This window comes from Saccostrea cucullata, unplaced genomic scaffold (genome assembly GCF_032062105.1).
Source record: "Saccostrea cucullata isolate Sc308-1 unplaced genomic scaffold, CSIRO_AGI_Scuc_v1 ctg811, whole genome shotgun sequence".
Classification (NCBI taxonomy): domain Eukaryota; kingdom Metazoa; phylum Mollusca; class Bivalvia; order Ostreida; family Ostreidae; genus Saccostrea; species Saccostrea cuccullata.
In genome coordinates this window covers 110735-127318 of record NW_026922183.1, presented here as the reverse complement: position 1 = coordinate 127318, position 16584 = coordinate 110735, and the positions used below count along the sequence as shown (strand labels likewise).

The following is a 16584-nucleotide window of genomic DNA, read 5'->3' as shown; positions in this document are numbered from 1 at the left end:
TTTTCTGGGGATTAAATGTAGAAAATGGCATTAACATGAAAATAAAGAATAATTATATTTATTCATATTGATTGAAGTTTCAAGTTTCAAGATGAATATCATCTTTTCCTAAAAAAAATATTTCAATCTGTCCTTTGCATTCATGTCTTTAAGAAAATTTAATCAAAAATCATTTTTTGCAGGTCTCAAACTACACTTTAACTGATATATCTATCCGCTTTGCAGCTTTTAATATGGCCTTTTCATTAACCCTGAAATTTAATCAAATTTCTAACAAATTATCTTCAATGTTGACAGATAGAGTAAAAGTTGTACAATTAGAAGATTTCATTTTGGCCCTTCTAAAACTTAAACAGTCTAAAGATTGCAGGCATTTGACCCTTATAGTACAGACAAGGCGCCCCCTAAACCACTTGCATTATGGACCCGCCTCATCCCCTATAAATCCCTTTTCCACCCTTTCTTGTATAAAATACATGTACACATGTCAGAGCCCTTACCAGTGTCGGACAAATCATTTTTCATATAAAAACTAATGTTAAGAAAAAAAAAAATGAAAATACGTATTTTTTTAAATGCATTATGCCTTTTGTATCAAATACCAGTAGTCACTATTCATTAAGTTCTCTCAAACGAAAATGAGTTATACGAGTACATGGCCTATCCTTATGTATTTATTTGTGATGCATTAATTTCCTTGATATCCAATTAAATGGAAATGGAAAGTAAATATTGACAAAATAAATCTTGCTATCTTCCTTATTTCTGTATTGAGGAAAGGAAAATACTTTATATACATTTATATATTTGTCCACTTATTCATTTTAAGATGGACAAAAGAGTGATATTTTTGAAATGTTTTGGTAGATTGGTTATGATCGTGAGCTTAACATCTGCTTATGGTAAGTTTTCTCCCAACTTTTCAATTTGAGTTACAGCACAAGAATAAGCCATCATTTATTATTTTTTCTTTTTTTAAATACTTATTTGACTCTAACTTACATCCTTTACCTTTACCGAGTTTGATTAAAGATTGAAAGATTTTAACATTGTATGTTTTCCGGACAATATTAATTACTAATCGACTTAATTACGATCTTTTCATCTACATATAATGTCATTTCTACATGTAGAAAACATCGCATTAAACAAGCCTGCATGGCAGCAATGTCCATATGGTGACCAGCCATGGGGAGCCGATAAGGCAGTAGATGGGCGGTATTCAGACCGCAGTTCTTTAGGAGGACAATGTACGATATCGGGAAATGATCAACAAACTGCGACCTTGCGGGTGGATCTAGGAAAAGTACTCAGTATCCGTCTAATTAATATCTATTACAGGACAGCCAATATGGAATGGGGTATTGATTTATCAAACTGTTTTTTTTAAATTGTTATTTGAATTTTGCTTAAATAATATAGTAGGCATGTATTTTAAATAGGAATGGCAATCGATTGCAGAATAATTAATTGGTTAACTGCTATACGCTCCAACCGATTAAGCGGTTAGTCGTTTCAAGATATACATTTTGAAATGTACTTTTCATATCCATTTAAAGGCTAAAAACACGATAGAATTTGCATTTTATTTATTATTTGGATGGGTGGATTTCATGTACGTCAAAATACAGCAAAACTCGTTTAGTACGAACACGGATATTGCAAATTTACGGATATAAGGAAGTCATCTTGGATCCCTAGCTGAATAAATTTAATGAATTTCTTATACGGTTATTACGAATTAAGGATGTAGCGAAGTAAATTTCGTAGGTCCCTGTGACTTCGTTTTTACCGAGTTTGTTGTATATCTTATTTTAATTTCAATAGACCAGAAAAATAAAAAAAAAACATGAATCTTGCTCGAGAAATCATGCAAGGATAATTTTCCAATGCAGATGTAAAAAGAAGTTATAATGTAATTCTGCATTGTCACCATAATCAGAACTAGTCTATACCTGAACTCTCACTTTTTTACAATTTACAACGTTTTTTGTAATAATATAATTTAATACATAGCGGCAAAATATATAGACATAATATCATTAAAATTTCTCAACGGTGATGTTCTAATATCATTAAGTAAAACACAAGACTATCTGGGTAACAACATGATGTTATAAAAACATTAATAAACACTAAACGAATTGACCAGTTACCCCGTGATATCAATCTGGAGAGATATAATCACCTCCAAATATTCTTAATTATAAAATGTGTATCATGACCGGGTCAACCTCATTCTAGACTCCAGCCTTGATTAATGTTAGATCCTAACCAGCAGAGGTATAGGAAGGCAGATTCGCAAATGACATTGGAGCCGTTCATGCTTATGTTTGATATCAACAGGATCTTATTGAATTCCGCAGTGAGAGGTTAACCAACTGAACAACTCTTTTACACCCCTGTTGACCATGACCAATTATTTACGAAAGCATTTATTTCACCCCTCTTGGAAACTGGTTTGCCTGTATAAATACAACAGAGAAGACACAATTCTTCGAAATTTCTTTTTATTTTTACAATACACCTTATATTTTAAACAACGTCATTCAACACAATAAATTGTATAAGAAATATTAAACATTATAACATATATTTTCCTGTCAAGAAAATGAGCCAACTGAAACTTAACAACCTGAAACGTAGCTTTTATTGAAATTATGTGAAAGCTTGTAAAAATCTTTTACCTGTATAAATACAACAGAGAAGACTCAACTCGTCGAAATTTCTGACGAGAAATATTTCCCTGTCGCATTTATACTACTCATGTGCAAGAGCTCCGCCCTGACAACATTTGTTATCTTATCAAAATTTTCAACTACAAACATCAATTTGCGACTTGAAGTTTTAATTACATTTCTGTACCTCATTATCCTTTGACTTTTGAAATACAGTTTAAAATAAATATTAACTTCTTGCAAAATCTTTACTTTTTATCATTTTGTCGATAATTCATTCCAATGGTTGACCTTTCGCTTGTTACATAGGATTGGCTCTCCCTTTTCCTATGACCAAAAATGACCTGACGAAATCAATTTTCATCACACTCATGAATGCTACCACATTCACCGAATTTCACAGCCGATTAGTTCACTCAGCATCTTTGACCATTTCTATCTGATACAAGGAAATATTGATCCCCTCGTGTCCTATCGTTTCTCTAATACACTAATGTCTGTTATATTATTTACATGTTTCTATTTTAAGCAGTTCTTGTTATGAAACTAGGAAGTGAATGTCCTTTCGTTTTTCTCACACACTAATCTCTATAAGGTATCTATTTTTATGCAATTTTTGTTGATACATGTATTTGTAAAAACACTAAATAAAAATCTATGCAGCGCTCTCCTTTATAAAAAAAAGTGATTTTAAGGAAACTGCACTCAAATTTACATATATTTTATTTTTCCGACTAACCGATTACGGATTTTTTAACCGATAAGCATCTTTCCTACCGATTAATCGATGTACCGGTTACAAATTGCAATCCCTTATTTCAAAACACAAACGCAACTTCCTTATCTTCGCAATCTCAATTAAACAGTGCATAACGTGTTATATATCAGAACATGAATGAAAAATAAGTAAACACAATCATTGTTCAAACAGCTTTGAATCATTATGTGACAATTAAACGGAAAGGGGTATCGATTGTATATCAAAAGTAAGTTAATACAGTCAGATTTTCCTGAATGATCAGCCGTAAAGACGAAGGTTGCAAATGAGTTAAGGCTGAAAATGGGCTTTTCTGTGCAAATGAGCTAATAAAAATGCATAGATTGTATATTTTATATACAAAGAAAGTTCAAATTATTATAAAGGTAGTACGCGCAGTATAAAAATGCAAGTGCATTGTCCCCGATATTGTTCGCAACTGGAAATCACTGAGCAACGAAACAAGGGAAAAAACCTCAATAGGATTTTTCAAAAGAAAATTGAGTAATAATAATGATAAGCCTCCTAAGTATTTTTCATATGGTAGAAGATATCTGAACATTTTACATACAAAATTAAGACACAATTGCATTTTAAATAATGATCTGCATCAATGTAATATCTTAAGTAATCCAAATTGCTCTTGTGGTATAAAAGAGGATTGTCATCATTTTTCTTTGTTTGTAGAAAATATTTTGAACCTAGACGCTTATTATTGAATGCATTACTTGTAACTCATAATGTAAAAATGATTAACGTACATCAATTGCTATGGGGAGATGGTTCCTTAACTTTGCAGGAAAACGAAAAAAAAATAGTTGGTATTGTTCAAAAATTTATTCAGCAATCTGGTCGTTTTAATGAAAACTAAATTGTATTATCCCTAGTATTGAAATTACTATATTTTAACAATAGCAACACTGTATTTATTATCATCATTATTGATAATCATTGATATTATTTCCTTATTCATAAAACAATTGTTTTTGCTAATCTATGTACATATATATATTATTGTAAAATTTTGTAAATGTTGTATGGCTATTCAGGTTTTATATGGGAGAGGGTTATCTCCACTTTTGAAACTTGTGTCCTATCCCTTTGACATATTGTCAAGAAAATATCTTCACAAACAATTAATGTAAGTGCACATTATGACGTCAAATCATAACGTCATAGTTCTTTCCAATTTAGGGTAAAAAAAACCACATGAACGAAACAACGTAGGCGCAATGGCATACATGTATCCTATTAATTCTCAAAATAAATAAAGTATAATATAAAGCATAATATATTCTTAAAATTAACAAATTTGCTGCACAAATATTATGCCCTTCTTCGAATAAAAATTTTCCTAAACTTAAACTGGACTGTGCCTTTTTACCCTGTTTCAACTAAAATCTGTGCAAATAGTAACTTAACAATTGCAGTGTCGACATTTGTGCAGCAATATCTTAAATCCCAGAAATATATTGCTTCTCTTTGTGCCTTGTTTTTGTAAAACAAAATAGGCTGTGCCCTTGCTCAGAAGCGATTTTATTGATTTTTTTTTTATAAACGTGTGTAGTAAAGGTTGAGTACGTCATTGTATGACGTCATAATGTGTACTTGCAATAAAATATCATGGGTACCAAGAATGTATAAGAAAACAAGTCTTAATATTTTCTTGGTGGTATGTACGGCAATTATGGGTCATAATTTTTAATTAGCACAGAAACCGCAATACGTATCCTTAACTCATTTGCGGTCATGTTCCATTTTCGTTATCAGTTCTGTTTCAAATATAATATGCAGAACTATGCACTGACATTTTCATTCCTAGAGAAAAATTCTCGAAAAGAACATTAAGCAATATACGATTGATCAATCAATGAATCTTTATCGGTATACGATGACGGTTCCAAATGAATGAAAATAATATGATATTCAGATATTTATCTGTCGAAAACGAGCAGTATGGTATTGAAGCTCAAAAGTAAATTATTAATGCAAAATGAGATAACTGCAAACAGGGACATCCAAAACATCAGATATGAGATCAGTTATCAGGGATGAGTGAGCATCCCCTGTCGAAAAACGTACATAAAGCCTAGTCTAACGTATCGAATCAATTTAGGGATCATCTCATTTTTTCGACAATTTTGCTTCAAGTGGTTTATCATACATTTTTTTGTCTGAATTTCCGGACCTCTTGATTCCAATTATCCACTAGCTTGTTTATGTTATCGATGGAGTGTATGAACCAGCTCGACTAACAACATACATACAATATACTTCAATAAGATTTTCTTTCAAATGAATTTCTTTGAATACTTTTCCTGAAGTAAATGTTGTGTCAAAACCCTTTCAAATACTGTTTATATGCCAGAAAAACATGTATCTTACATGTATCACATGTGCATATATTCAAAATATATCACACAGAGTGACCTTCGGTTTCGAATTATTCTTGAAATATTGTTTTTTTACTCACAATATTTAAAAATGCGTTCTAAAATGGCAAAATCAGAATGAATGGTCTTGAATAGACAGATGAGACCAATATTATTAATACAATTCAAATATAAACAAACATAATACACTTTATCATATTTTACCCATACTTATGTATTTTCCTGTTCACTTATTTAAGTGCTTTAATACATTATACAATCACCTAGTTGCATTTTACTACACTGTACTTCAATATATATTTCAATGTACTTTACATAATATTTATGTTCACACATTGACTGAGTGTACCGCCTTTGGACAACAACTTTAAGACAAATACTATACACAGTACTTTGTAAAAACACTTTTTTATCTACATTTTCATATAATCATGCTCTTATACTTTACTTATCATTAGTTTTCTTAACCACGAATAATTTGATTAACTGCTAGACATAATGTTATTTCTAAAATAAACGTTCGATTTTATTGCCTGTTATAACCTGCTGAAAAAAATAAAGCTGTGACGGACATGATGGGCAATAGATAGGCTACACAGTTAACTAATAAAATATATAAATCATGTTTGTACATAAATTGTGAAATGATGATTATGGTTTAAAAAATACTCATTTCACATTTGAAAAAAAAAATTAGAATGTCTTTGTATAACACACTTTATTATATGATTGAATAATTTCCGTCTCTCTGATTGGCTGAGATCCAACTATGTTAGAAAAATATTACGTTGTATTGACCTGCACGTGACGTTCCAGGTCAATACAAGGACTTATTTCCTCTACATTGATCTAAAAATAGATTGGGAAATTCCAAATTGATACAAATTGTTTTAGAAAGCTATTTAAAGAACTATGGTTTTTTTATTTTCATATGAACAAAACATAAGCGAATATATATTTTAGGTGAGGGTGGTAAGAGGGGATACAGGGACCCCCTCCAACACTTCTACTGAACAACAATTTTTTTTTTTACTTTTTTACTTTTTGGCAGTCAGTTTTCCCTGACAATACTCTTTCCTTTCAAAATCTATCCTATTAAAAAGACTGACATTATATATTTTTTTCATGGCAACTAAAATTGATTTAAAAGGTTTATTCACATTGTAATTCTGCATCTCTCTTGTATTTGGCTAGGATTTAATAAAATAAGCTGTATCATTTTATCAGTGAATCATATAATAAAACAATTATTGCTGTTTTTTCGGTCAATACAATGATTTAGCCATCTTTGAAGTACAATATTCACCTCGCCCTTCGGGCTCGGTGAATATTGTACTCCTCAGATGGCTAAATCATTGTATTGACCTCAAAAACCAGCAATAATTGTATATTAGATTGTATAACACATTTTAGATCGTAGCATATGTAGTATAATAACAGAGTTTTCTGTTCAACAAAAATCCTTTAAACCACAGGCAAGTGATGAACACAGTCAAATATATATAAACTTAGGCTGCAATTTTAGCTCATGCATTTTTCTGTTAAATTGATTAAATTTATTTAAAGATTGTGAATCCAAATTTACAATCTTGATGGATGAATTTTAGAATCTTAAAAGTACTTTTAATCTTCTATGCACAAAATAACTACTTTCTCCTTCACAATATTTTAGATTCCAGCAATGGATACACCGGTCGATTTCTAGGTATGTCGGTTTACGTTTCCAACACAACTGACAAACATGAAGGACTTCTTTGCTTTAAAGACTCAAACTACACCAGAGCTACAATACCAAATACTTTAACGATAGAATGTGTTACACATGGACGGTATGTAATCTACTACAATGAGAGACTTCCAGGAGTTATCTACCCTGATGGATATTCTCCATATGCATTCAACGAGCTATGTGAACTTGAAGTGTTTGGTAAGAGAACACAACAAGTATTATAACTTAAGATCACTTATAATATGATTTTGTGATACACATAAAATATATAACAATATTGTGGTACTTCCTACAGTATAAGTAATATGCAGCTTTAGAAATAAAAAAAAAAGTACAATAATATTAAAAGTAAACATAAAGAACATAACACCACAAATTGATATTTATTTTAACCTCACTATAATTCATATTAATGCAAAAAAGAGATTTGTTGAAATCACATTTATTGCATGTAAAATCTAAATTTGCAACACATATTATAGTTTCAAAGGAAGTTATTGACAATGTTCTTGTTTTATGACTTCGCATACTAGTGAATTTTTGCATTATTTTTCAAAGGGGGGAAAAGTGGAATATAAACAAAATTTGCTAAAATTTTACTTTAGATATTAAGTGTAGGCCTCTTCCAGAACAATGTTGTTGGCGACAAATTGTCAATTCAAACATTTTCAAAAGAAATAATATTGTACAGTTTTTGTACTTTTAATCATCAAAATAATTTCGATACTACAGTACAGTGATTTACTGCTTATTGTATCATTTTTTATATGAAATTTATAGTGAAGAATGGAACATATTGTCCTAGGTTGCAATATGTAAAGAAAGACAATTTGTACTACCACATTCGCGTAAAAGCTAAAAAAAATGTTTCGATATCATACCAGTATCAATTAAAGAATTTAACAAAAACTTAAAGCAACAATAAAAGTTGGGCATCGATATTTTTAAACAGAAATTATAATTAGATGTAATTATCTGTATTGTAAGTTTTTGATATGGTATGTGCCTCTATACTTGTTTAGTAAGCAATAATATGTACCGATGGGCGATGTGTACAATACAATCATATGTACTGTCATTGAGATCTTTCCCAATTTGCAATATCTCACTTTTCACAATTTTTAGAATGTACCAAATTCCAGGAATTGGGTGAGGTAGGCTAAGATAAGTTATCAAAGTCAGCTTTTGATATCTATTCAGCATTTACATTAGGTTTCTGAAATAGAATGAATAGGTATCGATGTAACATTTAATATCCTAATGGACTGATCGACCAAACTTTGTAGAACATGCATGCATATGCAATAAAAAGAGAACAAATGGCTTAATGATACATATATCTTTTTTATATAAAGGATGTCATACTCCAGGTTTTTATGGAACAAACTGCGATTTATTTTGTCCACAGCATTGCCAGGATGGACATTGTAACATTGTTGATGGGGCGTGTTTTGGATGTGTTCCTGGATACAAAAGAACACGATGTGAAAAACGTACGTACAAGTATGAGAAAGAGAGTGAGAGGAAAACAAAAGAGAGTGATGGTGCTGAAAATTCAAATTAGAGTACCTTCTGCTGAAATTACCTTACATTTCTTTCTATTGATAAGCGAGATGTGAAGGACCTCTTTCATCAACTTTTTGATTTTAATTCCACCTCAAACAAATAGTAGGTGTTAATGTATTCACTTTAATTGTTACTTATCTTTGTCGTTGATAGGGCTTGAAAAACATATTTCACTGAGAAGTTTACAACACATACAATAATGATCATAACATATATTATTCTTAGGTTTCAAGGGACAAATGTATAAAATATGTTACATTCGCAGAATGTGATGAAAATAGATATGGCCTTGAGTGTTCTTCGACCTGTGGTAACTGTAGTAATGGAGAACAATGTAATCACGTAAACGGAAGTTGCCCTAACGGATGTAGTATCGGTGTTCAAGGAGAAACGTGTGTCACAGGTAAAACATATATTCAAAAAAATATCAAGATTAAACGTAGAAAGTAAAAGACCATGAATGTCATAGGAGCTAAGGCAAAAAAAAAACATTATTTTGATTGAAAGATCACAATTTTAAAAAAAGTCGATTAAAAGCACATGATCAAAATCTTTATGAACATTTATTTGTCTCATACCGTGCCTTATAAAGTATTTGACTTTACAATAATTAAGCACATAGAGCTGGTGATTAATATTGTATAAGCTGTCAATATTTACGACATTTAATAATTCAAAACTTTTACCTATTTTGTTTGCTTTTTTTTTCTTACAGCGTGCCCTTTCGGAAGACACGGAAAAACTGCGATGAAATTTGTAAACCAAACTGCATTGGTTGCAACAGATTCACTGGTATTTGTGAGTTTGGATGTTTGGCTGGATGGAAAGGAACATTTTGTGAAAATGGTATTTCTTGCTTTTTGAATGAGAGGTTTTTTTTTCGTTGTAAAAATCAACTGCAATAGTAACATATTAACACGATTGATAATTAGTGTTGACTAACACTTCTTTATATTACTTTAAATGGATTATAAGCTAAATATATTTTCCGACAAATCGATGTATAAAATTAGCTATGACATAATATTAATTAATGTAGAATGTAATGGTCAGACGTTCGGTCAAAACTGCAATCAGACATGTGGCTCCTGTTTGAACTCGGAACAATGTCATCGCATCAATGGATCATGCTTAAATGGATGTGACAGCGGGTTCCAGGGAGAAAAATGTTTTGAAGGTAGAAGGACATATATTTAAAACATGATCGAAACAATGACCTTGTAAGCAAAAACAACCTATCATTTAATCAAATGCTGACATATTTTTAAATGCTATGTATCGTAGTTATTTTATGTTCATGACAAGTAGTAAGCGGTGGGTGTGATCGGTAGGCAGTGGATAATGAACATATCTATATATAAAATCTGATCTCTATTTAATTTTTATTTATTTCTGCAAAAGTTTAGGTATTTAAGGATGAATTATGTCTAACCATCATATATCTCGTTAGATATCTAACACTTAATAATACTTACACAAAAGAGTCCATTTATTACTGTTATAAATGATACAAATATGATGAACTATTTCTTACTGCAATGAAATGACAAGTTCCTTTGTGTCTATTTCAGAAACAAAGATTTTAATTGCATATAGAGATCAGAAAAAAATAGCGAGATTTTTTCAATATTTTTTTCTCACTTTTCAGTAAATAATTTTTTTGCTAGTAAAATTATGTATTTTAATCTCGGTGGCGGATCCAGAAATCTAAAAAAGAAAGTTTTTGGGCGTCCGGTTTGAGGTCAGGGTATGGGTCATAAGCAACATAAAAGCAAAACATTGATTTATCAAATTCTGTGTATTTTGTTTTTGGCACAAAAATGGGGAAGCAGGCCCCCCTACTCCCTCTAAATTCTAAAGTTATTCTTATCTATATGAACTACTGTAGATCACTAAATTTTCGCGACACCTTATTTTCGCGACATAGTCATTGACTCTTAATTAGCGAGACAAAATTTTCGCGAATTGTGGTTATTGCTCTTTATAATCTTAAGGAATGCTATTATACGCGAGAATTAAATTTTCGCGAGCACACTGTCTCGCCTAATAACGCAAAAATAAAGTTCTCGCGAATAAAAAGTGATTTACAGTATTGACAACTCTTGTACGAGCACAGAGTAATATCAAACAAAAAGTGAAAAAAAATGTATAGGTATAAATGTGAAAACACGTTTTAATTTTTTTGTTTGTTTGTTTTGATAGAATGTCCTGATGGTCTTTATGGTTTTAACTGTCAAGACAATTGCAATTACAATTGTGAAGTTAAAGGAAAATGTGACAAATTCACAGGGCAATGTCACGGAGGATGTCAGGCAGGATGGAAAGACGAAACATGTGACAAAAGTAGGTCATTCGTAAACATGTTTTCGCCTTCAAAATGGTCTCCAATTAGCTACATATTTGAACAATAATTAAAAAGTCACATAACTGCAAGGATCTGTTATTCTATTTCTTTTAAAATACTTTCTTTGCCAATTTGATAAATTTAACCGAATGATAAATGTACTTCCATCTTGTGCAGTTTGGCTATATTAGCTATTTTTTCTTACTTATAAAATATTCTTTGAAAAGGTAAAATATTTTCATTTCATTATTTGCTTAAATGCCTATTGGTGTTTACTGTCGAATAAATGCCTGCAAATTTCGATGAAAGATATTTAAAAAGACAGAGTACCAATCTTCAATTTTTATTTAGAATGTGACGGTGGTACATATGGACTAAACTGTGCTCAGTCATGCGGGGTCTGTCTTGATAAAGAACAATGTCATCACATTAACGGGACATGCTTGAATGGCTGTGATAAAGGTTACCAAGGCGACAGCTGTACACAAGGTAACATTTTACCAATAAAACATGTGTGTTGTCATGCATAAAAGTACATGTCTAATAGTTTCTTTACAAATACCTTTTTATTAGCATGTACAGGTGGGCAATACGGATACAACTGCAAGGATAAGTGTAGCATCAACTGTACTGATCCCGAGAATTGTGACCCCGTATCCGGACAATGCAATGGTATAAATCTAACTTTATATAAAATTTTCATATGTAGTAGGTTTTAAGAAATATATCACTTAATAGACAAAGTCACTGAAGTTTATCAGATCTGTATAAAAGAAGAAAAACTTTCATTGCATTCTTAGTAAAGCATAATTAAATGCATATAGAAGTCACACATGTTTTTCTTGTAAGTGACCTCATATTCATTTCAGCCCGGATGACCTCTCTGTCGCTGGAGTACTCGTGACATTAGACTTTAGAACGGAGAAAAGTGCTAATGTGAAATTAATAAGTCCGTTTATCGATAACAGAGCTGTTTGATTGCTTATATTTTCATGGAAATTCCATCGTACTATCTAAATGTGTTACAAATATTGTTTATTTCCCATGATATTTAAGACTAAAATAAATGATTATACATATGTCTCTTTGTACCGAATGTTGTTTTGGTAGGGCGAAGCATATAAAGTTTCTACTCTTTTAACTTTTTTTTACCTAATACCACTGTGTTTGTTTCAGATCAAAATAAAGCTTAAGAAATGAAAAAAAAAATTACAAATATTAAAAAGCTGTGATTTTGACCTATATTTTAAGCATGTTATCCGGGATGGTACGGCAGAGATTGTGACAAAGATTGCGGTTACTGTGGTGGTAATGAGACCTGTGATCACGTGACTGGGACGTGTCTTTCCTTGTGACAACCTGGGTATCAGCAGCGAAAATGCAATGAACGTATGTTAAAACATGATATTTTAAGGTCAAGATCTACTAAATAATTTTAGACTAATTTTTTGGTGCTAGATCCATTATGACGTCATAATCAATTTTGACTTTCTTTTTCGGTACTATACGGCTTTAGCAGAATTATGTAAAAAATGGGGTATTTTCATGACATTCAATTTGAAATAATATGAAAAGTAACCCGGATACCTATATTAAATTTGATATTAATTTAGAAGAGGCCATGAACAAACTAATTACCGTTCTCTGAGAGACTGTAGGCAATCTGGATACATTTTCTTTGTCGAATATGAAAAAAAACTCCAATATTCATGACTGGTTTTCTTAATTATCCATTAAAAATAGCACTTTAAAATATAGTTTTTCATCTTGTTTACCTGCAAATTATGCCCCAAAACACCTTATTCGACCAAGCTAAAGTGGTTAAGCATCAATAAAGGCATTTATTTCTCAAGTTTGATAAATACGTAGGCACCTTTTATTTACTAGATCTTGACCTTTAAAAGGCTATTCTTTAATGCTCAAACCCTAGACCTTTCAGGAAAAAACAACAAAAATATAAGGTTTTCAATTGTCTTAGTTTTTAATAAAAGCAAATAGGTTGCCCGAGTAGCACAGTGGCCTTCATAAGAGTCGCGAGGTAAGGTGTTGATCCTTACTTCCCAGGTTCAAATCCCACTGTGAAATGTGGAGCTAAAGACTTGTTTTTGCGATAAGACCATATAAACGGAGGTCCCGTGTAGCTGAAGGTGCTTGCAGGAAAAATATACGACACTGCTAAATGAACGTAAATGCCGTGTAAAGGACACAATCATTTGCAGCTCTACACAAGCAAGTGGTGGCGTTTCTATATAAGTGGATTGATTTTTGAAACTGACATTAAACAGCACATAGAGAAACAAATAAACGTTAAGGATTGAGTAAATCAAACACAATGTAATATGATACGGCACTGTTTTTCCCATTTCTCTTCTTCATATTAATACAAAATAACTTGTCGAATTAAAAAAAAGTTATCGCTACTCCTAATTATCAATCATTTAAATACAATCTGTGAATGAGGTCATTAAAATTTAGATCTATGCAATTCTTACATCTATTTTCAGCCTGTTCTCATGGTTGGTACGGCATGGAATGTAAAGAACGATGTGGTTACTGTAGAGGCAATAAACCGTGCAATCACGTGACCGGATCCTGTTCTGGATTGTGTGAACCTGGGTATTATGGAGATCAGTGCGTAGACAGCCTGTTTTCCCAACAACTTGCAAATCAGAGAGAAATAATTAAAATAATGAGAAAAATGCTTGCGTTTAAAATGCGCAGAGGTGAACTGAGTGAAAACGGCACTTCTCCCACAGCCTTCAAATAAAAGGAAAACAGAAGGCTAGATCTTCTTTTTGTCACGTGATTTTGAGCTTACCCACATAACATTGTACAGTGTATCTATGTAATAGTGTTTATATTTTTTCATTTTATTTTTTTTTCGGTCTAGAACGGCATTTATCATGTTATAATTTGTAACACATCTCAACCAATCATAAATAATATGAACTTTGCTTTACATTTTACCTTGAAATACACCAAGTAATCAAACCGTCTTTCTTGAAAAATGAGTTGATTTTTTTTTAACAATCAGGCTAATAAAAATGAAGGATTAGCATGTTTCTCAATTTTCCTCCTGTGTTTTTGTTAATTAGGATCCCTGGATTGTTTGATTTTCAATGTAATAGAGTGTATTATGATTTTGAATATATTTGCAAAATAACTTCGGTATTCTTTCTCTTGTTTGATTGATATGCATTGAAAATTCAATGAATGAAAGTGGAATGTTCCCAGATGCACGTTATTAGACAAATCTAATATATTTAAAGAGTATACATATTAGACAAAAACACGTGATTCGAAAGGATGAATTGAGGATACTTCGTGTGATTTCTTTCAAGAGTGCCCTCTAATTGAACATTTATGAGGAACTGTATGCACTATACCTAACGTCATATCTACTGCGTTGAAATATATAGAATGTGTCTTTGTATTTTGCGTCAAGAAATTGGTTATATGTAAAAGCTTCATATTAGATAAGTTTTTTAATATGATATGATTTAATGACATGTAAGACTCTTGACACTATCCCCTATGTGTTGTTCATATCAGTTATAGATAATACATTTTAGAAAATAGTGTCAAAAATGCCGACTTCTCAGCAAAGATTGCATTATAGGAAGGGATTTATTTCGTTAGCATAAATCCTACACAGTAATGAAGTGATGCCAAGAGTCTCTCGAGGCATTTGTGAAAGCCTAATGACTGTTTGATAAATGTAAGTACATGCATTGGTGTTTTCTGATGCTAGATCAAACACGCGGGAACTGCAAACAAATAAGAAAACAAAAGACATATGCCAGGGTGATATAATTATGCTTCTGGAACAAAACTTGTTAAACTAAATTTCAAGTATTTAAAGAATTGTTTTGAGCAGTTGCTATGTGAAATATAAAGGATTGGTTTTTTTGGTTATTTTTAAAAAAAAAAAAACCTTATGACGATATACATGTACCTTTGGGGCCAGAATGTTGATAAAATTGTCCCACATTCATGAATATATATTCATGAACATAATTTTCATTAAATTTCATTAAATCACAATAAAGACAATGTACACTTGAACAAATAAATATTTTACATATGCATGTATTAACACAGGTATTCTCATTCTAAAAATATTGAAAATAGTTTAACATAGATTGACATGGACCGTAAATTTTTTTGAAACATTAAGTCGTTTGACAATCTTTACAAAGGTACGTGTAAAACAGAAATACAAATTAATGTAAAACAAAAATCAGCATATAGAAATTTCTTAAACTTATTTTTTATTTTCCCCAATCCATTTGTCCAATACATGTATACATGTTTACCCTGCTTCATACAAATGTAGATTACTGATTGGATAACAGCTAATCAAATGACGCCCGGAAAGTTTCCGTACTACGTCGCCGTCAAGGAGAAATTGAAAATCGCCCACGCGATTACGCTCAAAGTGTTGCTATTGTAAATAAAAATGGCGGCTAAGAAACGGTTTTGTAGGTATTTAATTACTATAATTTCTTGTTACGATATTTTATATTAATTGTTGTTGGATAAAAACTTTATTTTTTCATTATATGCACATATATATATATATTTTTAATATTTAAGAAGGTCTTCAGCGGGATAAATTCGTAACACAGTCAATTAGTGACCTAATACAGAGTAATGCAGGATGTGAAATGGAAATACGTATTAGGACTCGGCTTCGCCTCGCCCAATCAGGATTTTCATTTCACTCCCCGTATGACTCCATATTAGGTCACTAAATGATTGTTTAACTAATATTATTTGCAAGTAATAATTAGGGTTTTTGAATATACAGTCAATTCTCGAATTATCGCCATTCGATTCATCGCCATTTTCGCAATACCGCCATGATTTCTCAAGAACGTTTTTCCTGCTATATAAAATTCTCTTCATAACGCCAAATTCGCATACCGCCATCCGCCACCCTGTTTTCAAAACAAACGTCCATTTTTAAGTGTCAATTATCTCGATATACCGCCACAGGTGCGTGCAGTCAGTGAAGCGCGGCTAATTGGTTGACACTATCCCTGTTGTAAAGTATGCAAAGCCAGACAAGGTACACGCAATTAAATAATTAAATTATAATTGAATGAACAAATAAT

The 16584-nt window shown here is 31.5% G+C and overlaps 1 pseudogene; it reads left to right on the top strand.

Annotated features, from left to right (window-relative positions):
- The first annotated feature begins 310 nt into the window (after nucleotides 1-310).
- LOC134261334 (multiple epidermal growth factor-like domains protein 10) overlaps nucleotides 311-16584 on the top strand; it is a 38654-nt pseudogene continuing 22380 nt past the window's right edge.